This window comes from Plodia interpunctella, chromosome 3 (assembly GCF_027563975.2).
Source record: "Plodia interpunctella isolate USDA-ARS_2022_Savannah chromosome 3, ilPloInte3.2, whole genome shotgun sequence".
Lineage (NCBI taxonomy): Eukaryota > Metazoa > Arthropoda > Insecta > Lepidoptera > Pyralidae > Plodia > Plodia interpunctella.
Genome location: NC_071296.1, coordinates 9,337,583 through 9,354,806, shown reverse-complemented (window position 1 = coordinate 9,354,806; position 17,224 = coordinate 9,337,583). Strand labels below are relative to the sequence as shown.

Below are 17,224 nucleotides of genomic sequence, written 5' to 3'. Positions count from 1 at the left end.
GTTTATGCGTGACGGTGATTATGATGTCTTAAGAAATACTAATTGGGTAACATCATTTAAATAGCGGCCATTTTAGCACCGCTAATATTGTGATTCCTTTTCGTAATATAACGATTGGAATTTTTACTGCACTGATTAATTTCTTTCATTAAAACTGAATTAATTATAAAGCATTCGTTAGTAGACTATACGCTGTCTGTTATTTTAAATTATGCAAAGGAAAAATAACATTCTGACATAATTATATTAAACTTTCAACATTATAAATTATTTCATAACATACGTTATTAGAAAGCAATGGATAATTCTGATATTTTCCTCATCAAGCTATTTCAATTATAACATTCTAAAACTTATGTTAAGTTAAATCTATATGTAGATACATTTTATCCTGAAATATTCAAAGTTTGCAATAACTATACTATTAGAAGCTAATATATGCCAATAGTATTACGATTTCTTTGGTCTATTTACATGAAGCTGAAAACAGTTCTTGGAATGTTTAAATGCAAAATATTTTTAAAACGAGTTAAATATTTGTCGGACGCGGTTCGTTAAATATCATAAAAAAATCTGCAAATATCCAAAATAAGAACTGGTTTCCTGTATTGTTCTCTCTGAGCTTATATACTTTTTTAGTTTTGCAGGTAAATTAGCATAACACGTACTTATTTACGTTCTTATAAATGAGCGTGAACAAAGCAAAATTAAGGCTTATTTATATTTTAATGTTATATTTGCTGTACAATCAACAGCATTTTAAATGTGAAAATTTGTTTATTTGTTCATCTTTCGCGTCAAAACAAAATATTAGATTGAGGCGATTAATGACGTGGAAATAGTACGAGAGTTAGAGAGCTATGGTCATTTTTTTACAACAGGCAACAGCTAGTGAACTTATATGTATGTTACAAAGCAATCAAGTTAATCACAGAAGCCATCGAAGTTTCGCCTCTAAATTGTCAGGGTGGTCTCGTGCCCCTGCGTGACCGACACGTGATCGTCACGTGTGCGAAGTGCGGGTTTGCATTTCACTTCTCGCCATCGAATCGATTCGAAGTGAGGCGCAGCGAACCAATCACATTGCAGTGTGGTTATCGTTGCGTCACAATAGCGCACTGTGATTGGTTAACTGCGTCTCACTTCGTATCGACTGGATGGTGAGATGTAAGTAGCAAAGTCGCACACAGTACACCCTCTAACCACAAATTAGATAGAATACAGATGTATGACATCAGCCAACGCAAACTATGGCAATACGGCAGTTAGGTTTAAAGACTTTTCACCATCTGCGTCTCCCAATTCTCGATATTCTTGGCTATCTATCTTTTTCCCTCGAACTTATATCATCCTTCCATCGTGCTTTTAAATGCTCAAAGTTTTTGTCTTAAGATAAAAATATTCACTTTTATATTTATTTATTCTCAATAAATAATATTGTATATATATTGTAAGGACGTCTTTACGTGAAAGTTTTAAACCTGTATTACAGGAATTAAACAAAAATATATTTTTTTTTTAAAATTATATTTTTGTTTAATTCCTTGAATAAATTTGTTTTTGGATGGTCATTAAGTATCTCGGGTTATTGATTACAGTGACGTAAAAACCTTGCTGTTTTGGAACCAATACCAATACTAGTTTGGTTCAAGATCTATCCAAATATAGCCCGACGAAATCCTTACATTTACCTTCACTTTAAACACCCAACATGCTATAATAGGAAAGTAATTCGCTGAATACATAAATTCGATTTAATATTGACCCTCGAAAGCTTAAAACACGAAATGTCTATAATACAGAAAATATTGGTTTTTTTTTCATTCATTTATTTCTAAATGTTTTCTCAGATTCTACTCAAATGTAAGTACTGTGCGTAACAAGAGCTTAATTTTGAAGTCTCATGAAGATGATTTTCAAACATACATGCTGATAAATACTTTAAATTTAATCACAAATTTTGCCCAGCATTGAGTTGTAAATAACCAGGTAAAAAAATAGATTTTTGTTGTTGTAAACAATTTTTCGAAAACATGCTTTTATAAATTAACTAGCAGGCCGTCCCGACTTCGCTCGTGTAAAACCATAATAAAAATTAATTATAACGTGTACACCGATACCTATATTTGAATGCGTCCCATCTGTTAATACTTTTATCAGCTGGTCGATCGAGTTTGGTAAGTCGAGCGCACCCCACCGTATTTTTTATGTTGCATTGTATTTAATCGGAACTTTACATGGCCGCGATTAAAATCTGAAATGAGTTACTTATGCATAATATCGCTTCACTTCGATCTTATCATTCAGGGTTTCTCAAGCACAGACTGCGTAACAAACTGATCGTAATTGAATTCCACCAAGCGACTTGCAAAAAACATCATTAAAATCATAATAATCACTTTTCTGTTTACTTTAGTAATCGACAGGATAGTATGGGATCTCCTTTATGACTGTAAAGGTCGTAAAGGCGTTTTTAACATCGTCTCCGTCGAGTAACAGTTGTGTGGTGAACGTCTGGCAATTGAAATATTAGTTGTGTTGTGCTGTGCGTTTATTGGAATTAGAAATCGTGAATCGGATTAAAAGGTTTGCGAGATATGTGGTAAGTTGCTTCTAAAGAAACCCCACTACACTATGTTATATCACAACGTGGTTCTAATACATATAATTATAATAATATTAATTAATTTTTGTCACATGCTTGTATTATCACTACATAGTATAAAACGTAGTTCTCGCGGCCTGTTTCTAAGCTTTCTTATTTTAAACCACGTAACTAAATTTTAATACAGTTTTCACTGTTATTTAGACATGTGTACGAAGGCGGGCCAGGCCACTTGTTTATTATGATTAAATTTAGTCACACTTTAAACAAACTACAACCCAACGTTAACCTTTATCATCCCAGCGAATATTAGTACATTGCGATATTCAATAGCTGGAGAAAATTTAAAAATAGGTACCAAACGGGTTGTGTGAGGCTAACGGCCTGTAGGAGTGGAAGGCACCGTGTCTGAGAGACCTTGCCCGGGGAACTGGTGGGACGGGTTCTGTCAGGTGCGGCGCCTGCGCAGAGTTTACGTAATTCGCTAAATAATCGCCTCCGTGACCCTCACTGTTCCTCGTAATCCGCCAAGGGCTGGTAAACGCTTGACAGTTATTAGTTGTAACAGTAAATACACCGTACAATTTTACAACATTCTGAGGTATGCGATATAATAATACCGTTTCTGCAGTAATCCGTAAAACTCACTTTGGCTTGTGATGGATAGACTTATTGGTCAAGTAAGAATTCTGTTTAGTAACATGTTTCGCGCAGTTCCGCTCTTGCCCGAAATTTGAAAAAAAATATTAACCTATGTTGAAACTCGGTTCTTTATCTAATACCAAATTTGATCAAAATTGGTACAGCAATTTAGCTGTAAAAGCGTCACAGACAGAATTTTGCATTTATAATATTAATATATATAATAATATATCTCAACAAATAATTATTTATTGTATTACTTTTTGATGCACAACCAAAAAATCGGTGACAAATTTCACTCGGGAAATACATATTACAAACTTACGAAAAGACATTATACGATTTTGTTGCATACAACATGCAGCCAACTCATTGTTTTTTCAACAGCCTCATTTGCGCCCATAAAAAATATTCTTTATACACAAGACACTGCACATGATATCGGAGACAGAATCGGTCGGGTAACCCGATTATTTCACAAGTTATGACAAATTTAACAACTCCGATGAAAACATTCCCAAAACATATAACATGACATCAATTTACGGCGTCGCGTCAGACCTATATTCTGTATATATAAATACGCAAAGTGATATAAGATATAACTTTTTCTCTTTTTCGGTGCAAAAAAATTGTTGCATCTTATTGTTCTTCATAAATATGATTTCGAGTCGACACACTAAGAAGGTTCGATAAATTAGATTTTTTTTTTTCAAAATGACAATAAATTCATGTGATTTTTTTTCATAATGTAAGCACCGCTTGAAATCTAAAATCAAATCATTTTTTGTTTTCGCGTGGTATTGTAAATTAAATAATGTTTTAACGCTAAATCTACAAACTATAGCATTTCGGAATGACCACTACTGAAAATAAATGCGGAAAGAAATTCATTTAAACAGCGTTGGTCCCTATCATGCGAGAAAGGGCTTACCATTTTTTTAAATATAAATTTATATAATGATTTTTGATTGAATTGAATAATTTTTGAAATGGAAATCGGGTCCGTCACGTATTGTCTAAAATGCTTTTTTTTTGTCTAGCCTATAGATTATGTTGATATCTAATCTTGTCTAAAATGTAGTTTAAAAGAAAAATGCTAATACAAATTTTGTTTTATATATAGGTGTTAACGCCTTGTATATGTGTGTATTGCCATACACACACACACATGCACGCGCGGAAGATCGCCTGCGCCTCTCTTTAACGGCCTCATACATACGTGTACACATTTATTTTGTAAATAATACATTATAAGTTTAAAATATCATTTCAAGTTTTATTGAAGAATCCACATAGTGACGTCACAAAGAAATCGCTCCCAGTTTGTCCAGTAGGTTATGCATTTGGCACGCATTCCATTGTTAGTTGCATACGACCTTAGCACGCAAGTTTGTTAGAAGTCTCTGTAGTTATGATCAACATCCCAAGACGATAAACACACATCCTGGGTGTCGATTCTGCTAAAGTTGAATCACAATCGTGTCTCAATAGCTCTTATTTACACACAACAAGAACTATATTAATGACAAGCCATTGACACGCGATTATGGCTCCACGTTAGCAAAATCAACACCTTGATTTTCTTTGCCTGTCCTCGAAACTAGTCCAGCAAAGATATTCTTTGAAGTTCTAGTTGTGTTTTATAACATAGGATTTATGTTCAAGTCATAATGTTTTGAGCTACATAATATAATGCTTTTATGTCTGTCTATATTGTATGTCTGTATATTCTCTGCCTTGGTAATTTCGGGATACAAATAAATCAATAATCCATCAGTTGTTCCATGTTGTATACCTACTAATCTGTTCAAATTCCGATCGATTCGACCAACTTGTTCGAATAAAACTTTTGAGCACCCCAAAAATATTTAATTTTTAGAAGCTATCGATTTTTTTTTGTGAAAATAGGTAAACTGTCCACGGTTTTATTTGTTTTGGTAGTGACTTTGCACCTGGTGTTTCGAGCTTTTAACGGGCTTTTTTTTAGCAAAAGTTCGTTTTCTTGTTACTTGGCATGTCATGTGTGGGTTGAATGTTAAAAGTCTATATGTATATTTAACATGACATATATAATCAATATATATGTCATGTTAAAAAAAATACATTAAAGCTTGGAATTTCGCTTGATTTTTGTAGTTTCCTAATGCCAGGGCCACGCGTTATGTTTGTTCTTTTATTCTTATCTTAGATATTGAAATCCTTTGTTTTAATCATACCTTAAGAGGTTAATGGTGATATTGGTTCGCATGTCCGTCAAATCAGGATATACAATATACTTATACCTGGCAAAAAGTAAAGCCCGGTTCACACAATATATGGATACTCATTCCTAGACGATTCTTAAAAAAATGTAATATATTCAAAACTGAGTACTTTAAGATAGTATAGAACAAGTTTATTTGCTTCTACATACTTGAATTTAATACCAAGTGCTACGAAAAAAAGCAAAAAAAAAATGTTTTTTTTTTTATTGGCATTTATTTAAAATATATTTCGTTCAGTATTTTCAAACTGACTATAAAATGGCCAGTGAGCTGGTGGCTTTAATATTTATATACCATTCACTTGCACGTTACACTGAAAAAAAGAAATAGCTGAACCAGTTTTGCTATTTGCAAATTTCTTTAATAGATACCAAACTTTGGTTGTAATTATCTAAACCAATGTAACTGCATGTCCCAAACCAGATAAGCTAATCAGTTCTTGATAATCAGTAATCAAAATGTTAGCTATTATTTATTAAAATAAACCAGTCAAACTACTTTAGCTGCAAGAACAAACTGTTTCATAGCTGGTAACCGAACATATGTACTTAAATTTAATACAATGTTGATTAAAACATTGTCATGAATTTATTTATAGATAACACAATCAAAGTCATTATTTGGACATTCATCAATTTATTTATTTGTAGTAAACTTTTCTAGCAGCCATTAAATCATCATTTGATTAATATTTGCCTATGTCGAATGTATGAAGTTAAAATAAAAATGTAAGTATTATCACAAAACTGTTTAACAATATTTAATTAAAATATTGTTAAAACTAGTTGGCACTGTTGGCAGCACTGCGTCCGAGTCAGTACATTAAAGTTATATGCGATTCACGTTAGAACTCGTTCTCTGCGTTCGGTCATTATTGTGTGGCTTGGCTGGTGAAGGCGGCAAATCGAATTGATTTTCACATTCCTATTGTTTTCGGGAGATTTGTAGCGACATTATGTATATAAAAAAACTTAGTAAACGTGTTTTCGTAATAAATAGTGCAATGGCAGACGGTCAAGACGAGACCTCCGCTGATCCTATGAGTGACTATTTGCGCTTATGGGGTCTTGAAATGTACATAAATTTGTTCAAAGGTATGTGAATGTTTAATTTTTATTTAGTTCGTGTTAGTTTAATGTTCAGTCGAACAATCATCAAATATTGGCGCGGTCAGAGAAGGTATCGCAGAGGGCTGCCGGATCGGGTAGCACGAAAGCGGCAGGGAAGCCCCGTAGTGTGTCTTGACGCCAGTGGGCGAGGCGGGTCGCTTCATTCAAAGTTCCATTCGCGCCGCTTGCTACTGGAGGCAAGGGTACCCTGAAAGGGTCAGTCCAGAGGACTTAGAATTTTTAAGATATTTTTCACAATTGTTATCAGTCTAGTTTTGGTTTACAGTTAAGATGATAATAATTGTTATAATTAACCTCTGATGTAAGCAATATGTTTTTACCAATCTTAACTAATAAAATATCCCGAAGATGTGTATGTTTTATTAATAGTGTGGATAATAATTTCATATTTTTTTACAGCATAATATCCATGATGATAGCATCCCTGCATCATCGCATCATCAAATGCTGTGTGTATCAATAACTTGCCAATCCTTACTGATAGCACCATACATTACCTACTAGTATATTGCTGAATCAGGACTTGAAAACTTACAGAACTTGGACAAATATACAGAATGAGGAAGTACCAAACTGTAAACAAATGTAAGCACTTTTACTTTTTAAGGTAAAACGGATTAAAACGGGATCTTATTACTGAGATTTCACTTGCTTCGTCCATCTGTCTGTCTGTCTATTACTAGGCTGTGTCTCATGAACCATAATGGCTAGACAGTTGCAATTTAATTACTAAGTACTAGCTTTTCCCGCGAACTTCGTTTCGCTCTACATCCCGTTTATCCTGTTCCCGTTCGACAAAAAGTACCCTATCACCTAAGTTAGCTCATACCCTGTCTGTATACCAAATTTCATCAAAATCCGTTCAGTAGCTTCAGCGTGATTAACGGACAAACATCCAAACAAACCCACTTTCACATTTATAATATTAGTGTGATATATACCTACTTCAATGAATATATAAATTTAAGTACTAAAAATAAATAATATAAGTTAACAAGGAGCACCTCCTATAAAATAAATGTTCTTTTTTTGCCATTTTTTGCTCGATAATATGTAATAATAATGACATGGATCCCTTCGTGGCGAGTCCAACTAGCACTTAGCCATTTTTATTATTATTTATTAATCTGGTATGGCAGAGCATCAACAATATAATAAGAAAACAAGAGGACTGTTATTAGTTCACTCTATAGTTTCTTAAATTTCAGGGAGTATACAACACTTTGAGTTCATGTAATGAAGGAAAAGGACTACTTCTTCGCTACAAAGAAAACGGAATGAATTCCTGAAAGTTAATTCTTCTAAGTATCTTCGCCGCGCCTCTCCCGGTGTGCACTGAATTATATAAAATGAAGAAAACAGACTATGATTGTTATGTTAAATTTTAAACTCAAGTAATGTGTTTGACATTAATTTGGGCTAAGCAATGTCTTATTAATATTTGGTTAACTATTCTTTATTTTTATTAGTCCTATTTATGTTTTATAATATATTGGTGTTTGATTACCAGTTATTATACAATGGAGATACTACAGCGTATGTAACTTAAATTTAATAATCTGGATTTTCTTGAGTGAATGACAAGACATTAAATTGTGTTATTTTATTTTTTTGAACATTTTAAATAAATAATTCAAAAAAATTACTTACATAATATACATTTTTTTATTCATTATTGCACTTAGCCCGTTATCCCTATGTTAAGGTACATCCACAAGGCAGGACACCATTTGATAATATTATTGGGATTTACTGGATTGATATGATTAATCATATCAATCCAGTACATCCCAATAATATTGAAGGTGGCCTGTAGATCCAGGTCCAATAGCAGATCTAGGACCAGCTACTGGTAAATAAACCAACAGGAGCAGGTAAACAAACAATGCTGTTACCTCCACATAAAGTGTCTGTCTACTAGTAATGAAACAGATTAGCAAGAGATAACCACACCTTAACATTAATTATTAAACAAATAATTTAATATTTCTTACTGAACTGTTAGATTTACTAGTTATTTAACACTTTAGCTTTAATTAGCCAAAGTAACTTTGCTAAAGCAACTTTACCGGAGCACTATTGACAGCCAAACAGTTTAGTTCAAATAACAAAACTAAGTTATCACCAGTTACCTAAAAGAAGTTAATATAATATTACTAAACTCTGTTTACAAAACACGTTTTAGTTACTTGTAGCCCTCAGTTTAGTAGTCACTCGATTTTGGTGATATGCAGCTAAACTTTTAGCTACTAGCAACCATTTTTTTTTTCAGTGTATAATAATTATAAGAACGTTATTTATTCGCCAATTTCGATTTTTTAATTACAACATGCATTTAATAATGCTTAAACTAATTAGGCTGTCAACTCTTTTTTTATGACCTATATGTTATACGTCAGTTATTATATTCATGCCTTTTTTACGAATAAAGATTTCCTTATTTTTTGGTCCAAATTATTATAGACGAGAGCCTATATTTTTTTTTATACATGGATGTTACTAAGTAATAGGCGTAGCCGCAGTTACTTAACAGTTGTTTTTACATCTGGAATTAGTAATAAGGATATTCACATACATATATCCGTATTGTTTGTATTTAAATTTGCATCTAGGCCAGGTTAGGCAGGTGCATGGCTTGCGACCTCATCTACATAGATCTTGACCCCGGACACCTGATGTGCAGTGCAACTAGCTGTTGCGCGCGGCTCCGTTCGCGGCAAAAAGTAGCCTATGACACTCTCCGGCTCTCTAAAACTATCTCCAAACCCGTCTCAATACACTGCTCTCTACCAACTTACATACTCCTATGGTGAAAAGTCGTGTCAGATGCCTATAGGTGACTTGAATGAAATCTAACACCTGTGTTAGCAATAACATACTCGAAAAGAAAAAGATGGTGAAAACAATTGCCAGCCATTTAATATTTAAGTTTTATACCGTTCGTTGTGTTAATAAAACAATTGATACTCGTAGCAATAGTGCGTTCATAGTAATACTAAGATTGCATTGAATAATACTTATTTACTGTATTTCCTGCAATAACTTAGTGGAAGTGTCTGTAATGTGTCGTTACGACACTCGCTGCGTCGCGTGCGCGTGTCTCCGGCATTTGAATAAAGGAAATAAAATTATACGTATGTTTAATTTATACCAAAGCTAGTATATAGAGGAAATCTAAAATTTTAAAACTTTAAACTGAGCGGAATAACGCAAAGTATACCATTTTCTCCAAGCGTCAGCGGCGGGCAGGTTAAACTCGACGTCAAAGTTAACTTGTGCAACTCACAGGGAATTATTAAATGAAAACATCAATCAGTGAGAGGATTAAGTACCTTATGATTATCTTTTTCTTTTCGTGTCCATGGCAAAACCGAAATCGCCATACTACAGGCTATTACTTAAATCATTTCTTGTCAGAACCGAGCCACTTCAATGGCTTTACAGCCTTCATTAAAATACCCACGACCCAATCCCAAATACAAACCTTGCGAATATGATATGACAAAACGTTCTTTTTATGTTAACGACATAACTTTTTAAAAACTATCTAACGACTATCAAAATATCCTAATATCACAACTACAATGACCCAACCTTAAGCCAGCTTCACACGGCCCGTCTCCGCCGGTTCATACAATCCAGCTGTCTCCACTTGCGGTCAGTTACTCAACATTAAGACCGATTATTACGGCCCAGTTGCCGTGTGGCGTAACTCTTATGTGAGCCCTTATGTTTGCAATTTTTTATGCGAGGGGGCAAAATCATCACGTATTGATTTCAGAATGTATTGTTATCCAAATCTTTTTAAAAGTTCGATTTTTCGAATAGAAAAATTGAATATCAACATGAATTTATTCACTAGACTGACAAATTCTGAAAATTGGGGCTTATAAAATTATTATTACCTTGATCGTGTTCTACATAAAGTTTATTAATAAAAAGCCATCTCTTTCAATAAGTAGGAAATTTACTCGTGCCTCATAGATCAAAAGGAAAATCGAGTAAAACAGTGTTGTTTATTCGACCGCTAAAATTCGAATATCTATTCATACAGGCATGAAACTTACCACAAAACGATAGAACGCTATTTAGAAGTCCAAAATTCTTTGGCAAAGTACCCTTGTTAAAGATTCTGTTACTTGATGTTGTTGTTTTTGTAAGTTAACGAAGTCTGTACAGACTGAAAGGAAACTATAATGGATCCTTTGAATTACCACCCCTGAACTGCTAACAGCCTCCTGGGTTCAATGCCCCCTGTACACTATCGATAACGACTAATACATTGCAATCAATCGCCGTCACTTTTCATAAAAGATATTAATTTCTAGATATTAATAGGCTCTCACTCAGCCTCCTTGTTGATTGCGGTTCAGTGCCCTTCGGGTCCACAAGGCGCTAATATAAGATCGACGTCTTTCAAAATATCTATTTGTATGTGCTTTCAAGTCTTTCAATCTCCCTGAAATGCTTAAAGTATTCATGATAAAACCACTTTGTGGAGGCTTCCGCGAAATCTGCTAAATCATCATAATATTTTGCTTGAAACCCTATTCAGCGGATAAATGTTATAAACGTCTGTAATACTTGAAGGGCATCGTCCTTTACCCATAGAATAGGCATTGAGAAGATAATTATGTGCCGTTAATTGTTAGAATATCTTAATTTGCCTATAAATTAAATAACAACTTAGTATTTATACTATGTTAACTGTTGTCTGAATGTAAACAAGAGTTTTATATGTTTCATAAAACATATCAAATCGAAGAATTGAGGAAAGCTATCATATATGATACGTTGATGAAATTAACATATAAATGCAACTTGAAATGTAGAAAGTAATTTAAATATATTGTACAAATATATCCGGAAGGACTAAGTTTTATAAAACAAATTTATAGCAATCGCTATTCAATAGAAAACAACCTTACGCAATTCGTGGACGATAATTTTATATAATCAATGCGAGATGAAAAATATTAATCGCCTGTCAATATCAACACATTAAACAATGGTAATTAATAGTTTGCAAGAAACAATTGAAGTTCGGCAAGATCTCACAAGAAAAGTACTTGAAGATAATACTTGTATTAATTCACAAAAGGAAAGGTTGGGCCACTGGCCTTGAATGCGCTGAGGTCACGTGTCTATGCTGCATAATGGCTGCAAGATGACAAGTTTGATAAGACGTCAGAGGTCTCGGAGGATTCATGCTGACGACTTGACACACCAGACATGAGTCGAAGGTCTTCTAGACCACATTGCATCTTGGGCTTGAACTATTGACTAATAAAACAAATAAAACAATAAAACCTTCTCCGAAATAACTATGTTTAAATTCGAAATTTAAATCGATCTCCAATGTAGGTAATAGACAATGTAGTCCTTAAATAACCAACGAAAATTCTTTTAATCACTTTAAAGGACTTCCAACAAAAATCAAATAAAGTGGCTAAAGGCTATTGCCATCCTATTATACTGGAGAACGAAAGTTATCTTCTGAAAGCTGTCCGCCATCATTACTGTCACAGCTATGCCGTAAATCGTTTTCTTTATTTCTCTTAACTGAAATAAATTGTATAGCGCAGCGTTTTTAGTCCCATCGGATGCATTTATAGCATCAGCGTCGTTTTAATTCCATTTCGTTTAAATTCGTTTTAATTCCACGAAGCGCAACATCAATCATTTCGTTTAGTTCTGTATCTTGGTAAATTTCATTTTAATCTTGGAAAATTTTGGATAAAACGCTGCATGTTTTAGCCACGTTTCCTTTCCACTTATGCATGGGTGAATACTATTTTTAAGAAGCTGATCACGTCAATAAAAGTTATATCTAGTGTCGCAAAACTTGTATAAAATAAACCACTTTGTTTTCATTGTAGCTGAATCATAAATAATTATTAATTACGAATCAGCTTTCCATTGGCAAGAATCTCGTAGACAATTCGGTTTCATTGTCAACAATGCGTCAAAAATGTCGACTACCGAACATAGTGTTGCGCGCGCAATTCTTTTATTAATTATCTGGCCAATTCTGGCGAGGATATGACGGCATTCAGCCGGGTGTGTGCGTGATGCGAATTGCAAGTGTCGTCGGAGCCTCCATCGGCATTCATCCTTGAGTCAACAGCACGAGCACCAGGCCCAAAAGTATCGATAATGCGCCAAACGGGTTTCAGGTGCATATTTTTATAGATTGGCTGTGTTCCTGTATTAATTATTCCTGGCAAGTAAAAGGCAAAATTGTAGTTATCTACAGCTAGAATGATGATAATCTTTACAAACATCTCAATCTGAACCTAGATTTCTTCGTTGGTTTTTTCTCTCAATTAAACTGTGCTCAAAGCAGTTTAGTTTCTTATTTTATAGTTGTAGTGTTTATTCTCTTACTTGCTTTTCCTTTTATGTTTATCAGCTCAAATACTTATTTATGCAATCCCAAAATAATATTTCTTATTTTATCTGAAACCATCAAGAATGTGTGTGTAAGTGTGCGCATTATCACCTGCCGAGTAATAACAATCGAGAGTCGATTCACGATTGATTTCATAACTAAGTTTGTATGCAATTTGCATTCGCGTTTCGTCGTGGTCAGTGTTGAATTGCACATTAACTGCCAAGCGGACCCTAACATTAAAACTCACTCGATCCTCTCTTTCAATATTTTGACCTTTAATACAATCATGGGTTTTAGTGCGTTTTGACTTTTGTACAGAACGTATGGAAACGTTATATACAAAAGTCAAAACGTATGGGTGGTCTTCTTCATTCATCGTACATTTGTTTCTCTTTCTTTTAGTCTCAAATCTATTTCTTGAAGAAAACGTCCTGCATCGCAGATATATTACATCGTTTTAAACAATGTTTACTTTTGATTGTGATTAAAAGCGTGCAAGGAAGAAAGGATATGCAAACCAAATGTCATATTTACATCAGCAAACACCTAGACCTGGAAACCTTTAGACCGATTTTATACTCTGACAAATGCCCTTTATCCCTTTACGTGACGTCACAACAACCTTCACATTTTATATGTCAGCAGTGGCCTTTTAACGCGAACTACAGTTTTCGCAGATTACTCGGTGTTATCTAACAATAATACAATTGCGGTTGACTGGCATGCGTGAAAGCCTGTACATGTCATACACTTTGATGATTCACATCACATCAAACAGACAGGCTGAAGCGCCGAAGCGTACGTGCGTTGCGACACGATCATTCGAATTTTATAACATTTCGCAACGGGCCTCGTAAACAAAACGTCACTTATTTTGCGTTTTATTCGTTCCCAGCCAGCTGTTACTTAACCTGGACTATTTCTGTTCCATAGGATCGCGAGTTACGTCTCTGCCATTGACCCAAAAGTTTTCTTGGATTAAAATTATTGATGTAACGTGGTAAGGGACAGTTCGGTATGGGAGCGAGGACGCAGGATTGACGGATTGATCTCACATTAATTGTGAAACACAGACTAAGCCTGGTTGGAACCATGGTTTTGAAATGCTTATTTAGCTGAATATTACCTGGTACTTGCAATATGTTGGTTTTTAAATTAAAAACACTTAATTCTGTCTATTCTGAATTGACCTAGAAATTAGGAACTTGATCGATCAGATTATGTTACCCTGCTGGTAATTCTTTTGTTAGTTACTAACGTTTTATATAAGCCTAAAAGCGTTGATTTTCGCCGGCTGTTAGTTGCATAAGCTTTTAAGCTACAAAGCTTTCAGTATAGCCATTAGTTCAGAATGCTACATTATCCTCGGTGCATTTCCGGCGTATCTCAATCTGTATCTATCTATATCTAAAGCAAGCGTCGGTTTGTCTGTCAGTGCGTTGTTCCTAGAACGGATGCCGGCAATAGTGTGCACTACTGGAAAATATGTACCTTCTCAGGGCTAGCGGCGCGCTTCGTCCTGCAGGATCTATAGAAAAAATGCCTTATTTAAATACTTCTGTAATGGATTGCTGTTTGAGAATATTTCTATTCTATTCTGTATTACCAAATATATGTTTTTTAAATGACACTCTTATACATATGTATAACAAAATATACGTATTTTACTCAACTGTAAGATCCTAAGACTGTTATATATAATTTTTTGAAAACCTTTATTTTTAAAGTAAAAGTGACAGTGGCATGCATTCCTAAACTATGATTCGTATCGTATGATCTTGACCATAAAAATCACTATCCTGACTGTTAAAACTTAAATGGATAGAAATTTTCTACAAAAGTCTGCTGTTGTACATTAACTTTTATATTACGGACGGTACAGATTCTCAGGACCTTGATAATTTATTTTCGAGAACATATCAGATTTATTGCTTCCTTTGTATTTTGCAAATCTTTTTCGCAAATCACGTGATCCGCATTTATAATATGGCGGCCCTGGATAGCTTTAATTATAAACTATTAGATCTGCCTGTGCCGTGTCAGTGTGAATGCTCGCTTTTATGACATAAACACTGTTTAATTATCCGGTATTTTAGGATTGTGGTTGTGTTTCCCCGCCGGCCGACCGTGGGAGTGTAGGAAAAAGTCACGGTCTTTATATACGGTTTTTTGTGCATGGAAAATTGACGTCACTTAATTATTTTCTATACTATTATTATAAAGAGGTAAGCCTTTGTGAGTTTGTATGTTTGAGGCGGGTAATCTCCGAAACTATCGAACCGATTTCAAAAATTCTTTCACCATTAGAAAGGTACATTATCAAAGATTGCTATAGGCTATATTTTATCTCAAAATTCCCACGGGAGCGAAGCTTCGAGCGACATCTAGTTATGTTATTAAAATAGAAATGTTTATTTACTGAGTCGATTGTCGATAAAATATAAAAATAATAATTCGACTGGTCTTGCAGCTCGCGATGTATGGCGGGCTGTAGCTACCACTCTTCATATCTCGTAAAAGACTTTAATATAGCACCACGTAAATTCATAGTTGTCGTAGGATCATCTAGAATAATCGATGTAACCCCTGAACCCCTTACAGAGGAAAATACAGACAGAAATACGCTAGGTGCGTCATTAACGACGGCCATAACATCAGCCACTACATTGTAATTTTAAATTCTTAATAAATACATACACGTCCACCTTAATAGGAAACTTATCCAACTGAACTTGACCGCGATTGGACACGATAAATCTAGACTGCTATCACTAGATAGCGGCAATTGTTAAATTAGATACTTGAACGTCGGTTGCCCTTTGACGATTCGAAAAATCTGAAGCGTGTAGAAGAGAAGAAAATAAATGTTCAGAACATATTTCAGTTACACTATAATAACCAATGTATAAGTATAAAATGGCATTCAGGAGTTTCCATTTGCGTTATAACACTTAATCAGTGCTGTGAAAATGATGGTACATTGCACAAGTAGGCGTAAACTGTTTACATGAGCTCAGTAAGATTTAGTTCTTTGACATTTAGTCAATGCCATGAAGAGCAAGTGAAGTATCAAAATTGATGTTTTAACTGATTTGTTTTTATCAAGTACATAATATATAACTATCAGAACAAAAAAACGGTTATCCCAATAACATTTTATTTACAATACACGTATATATACGAACCAACACAACCATTCAATGCAAGTAATTTGATTTTTTGTATGAAACATTTTGATTTTGGCTCTGTCATAAAAACACAAGACAAAGACTGCTTTCTGAAATGGAGACTTAATTAGCATTGAAGTTTGTGAATTAACAGCTAATTTGCTGAAAATTATGAGTCAGTGAACATATTGTCAAGCATGTCGATTGTCAATGGCAGTCAGTTGACAAGGAACTAAATGTTTAGCGCTAAGTTGGTATAAACGATCCATGTAACAATAAACAGCGAATGCAGATGCGCTTGCGTCGGTGCCAGACCGAGTGTCTGCTTTCTGAGAAGCCATTTGCGTAAATAGGGTGACCAAATTAGGGTTCATTCAGGACTTTTCAGAATTCAGAAAAAAACAGAACCTTTTCTCCTACAAATCAACATCAATGAATCAATATTTATGGTGTCTAAATTGTCTTTAAAACATTCATATGACTATTATAATGTCAACTCAATGCTAAACTACAATATTTAATACACAATTTAATAATATAAATTTAAGTACAATGATTTATGTAAAATAATTTAAATGATCAAGAATTTGAAATGCAAATAACACCATGTGGTTACCCTACGCGTGTTGTGATTGGATCACAAATGAGCCTAATGAGATCACTTGTTTGTATGGGCTGTATGAAAGACTGGCTGTTCATTGATTTGATGGGCTTTCTGGAAAGCCTTGAAGGCGGTTAAAGCTCCTATCTGTAAGCAAGCTCAAATTTTCTTGTCCACATGTTTTTCTGAGAGCAGTCTTCGATAAACATTCTACTCCATTAAAAGACAACGTTATCAACCAACCTAACTAACATTATAAATGCAAAGTGTTTCCTGTCTCTTCAGAAATTTAAATGAATTTTTTGAAATTTCGCATATGTTGTTAGGAGTATGGAGAACGGCACAGATTTTTCATCCCTGTTTTCGTAGGAAATTCACGAGAGTGAAACTTCGGACAAAGGCTAGCGCACGATATCTC

General features: G+C 34.3%; 1 protein-coding gene and 1 long non-coding RNA gene across 12 annotated transcripts in view; both read left to right on the top strand.

Annotated features, from left to right (window-relative positions):
- Positions 1 to 17,224, top strand: part of RhoGAP19D (Rho GTPase activating protein at 19D) — a 345,466-nt gene that overhangs the window by 309,576 nt on the left and 18,666 nt on the right. The gene's annotated exons all lie outside the window — the stretch shown is intronic.
- On the top strand, positions 5,842 to 8,272 carry LOC128683630 (uncharacterized). Its single transcript, XR_008406310.2, has 3 exons — positions 5,842 to 6,608; positions 7,044 to 7,229; positions 7,853 to 8,272. It is a non-coding gene; the product is annotated as an uncharacterized LOC128683630 (long non-coding RNA).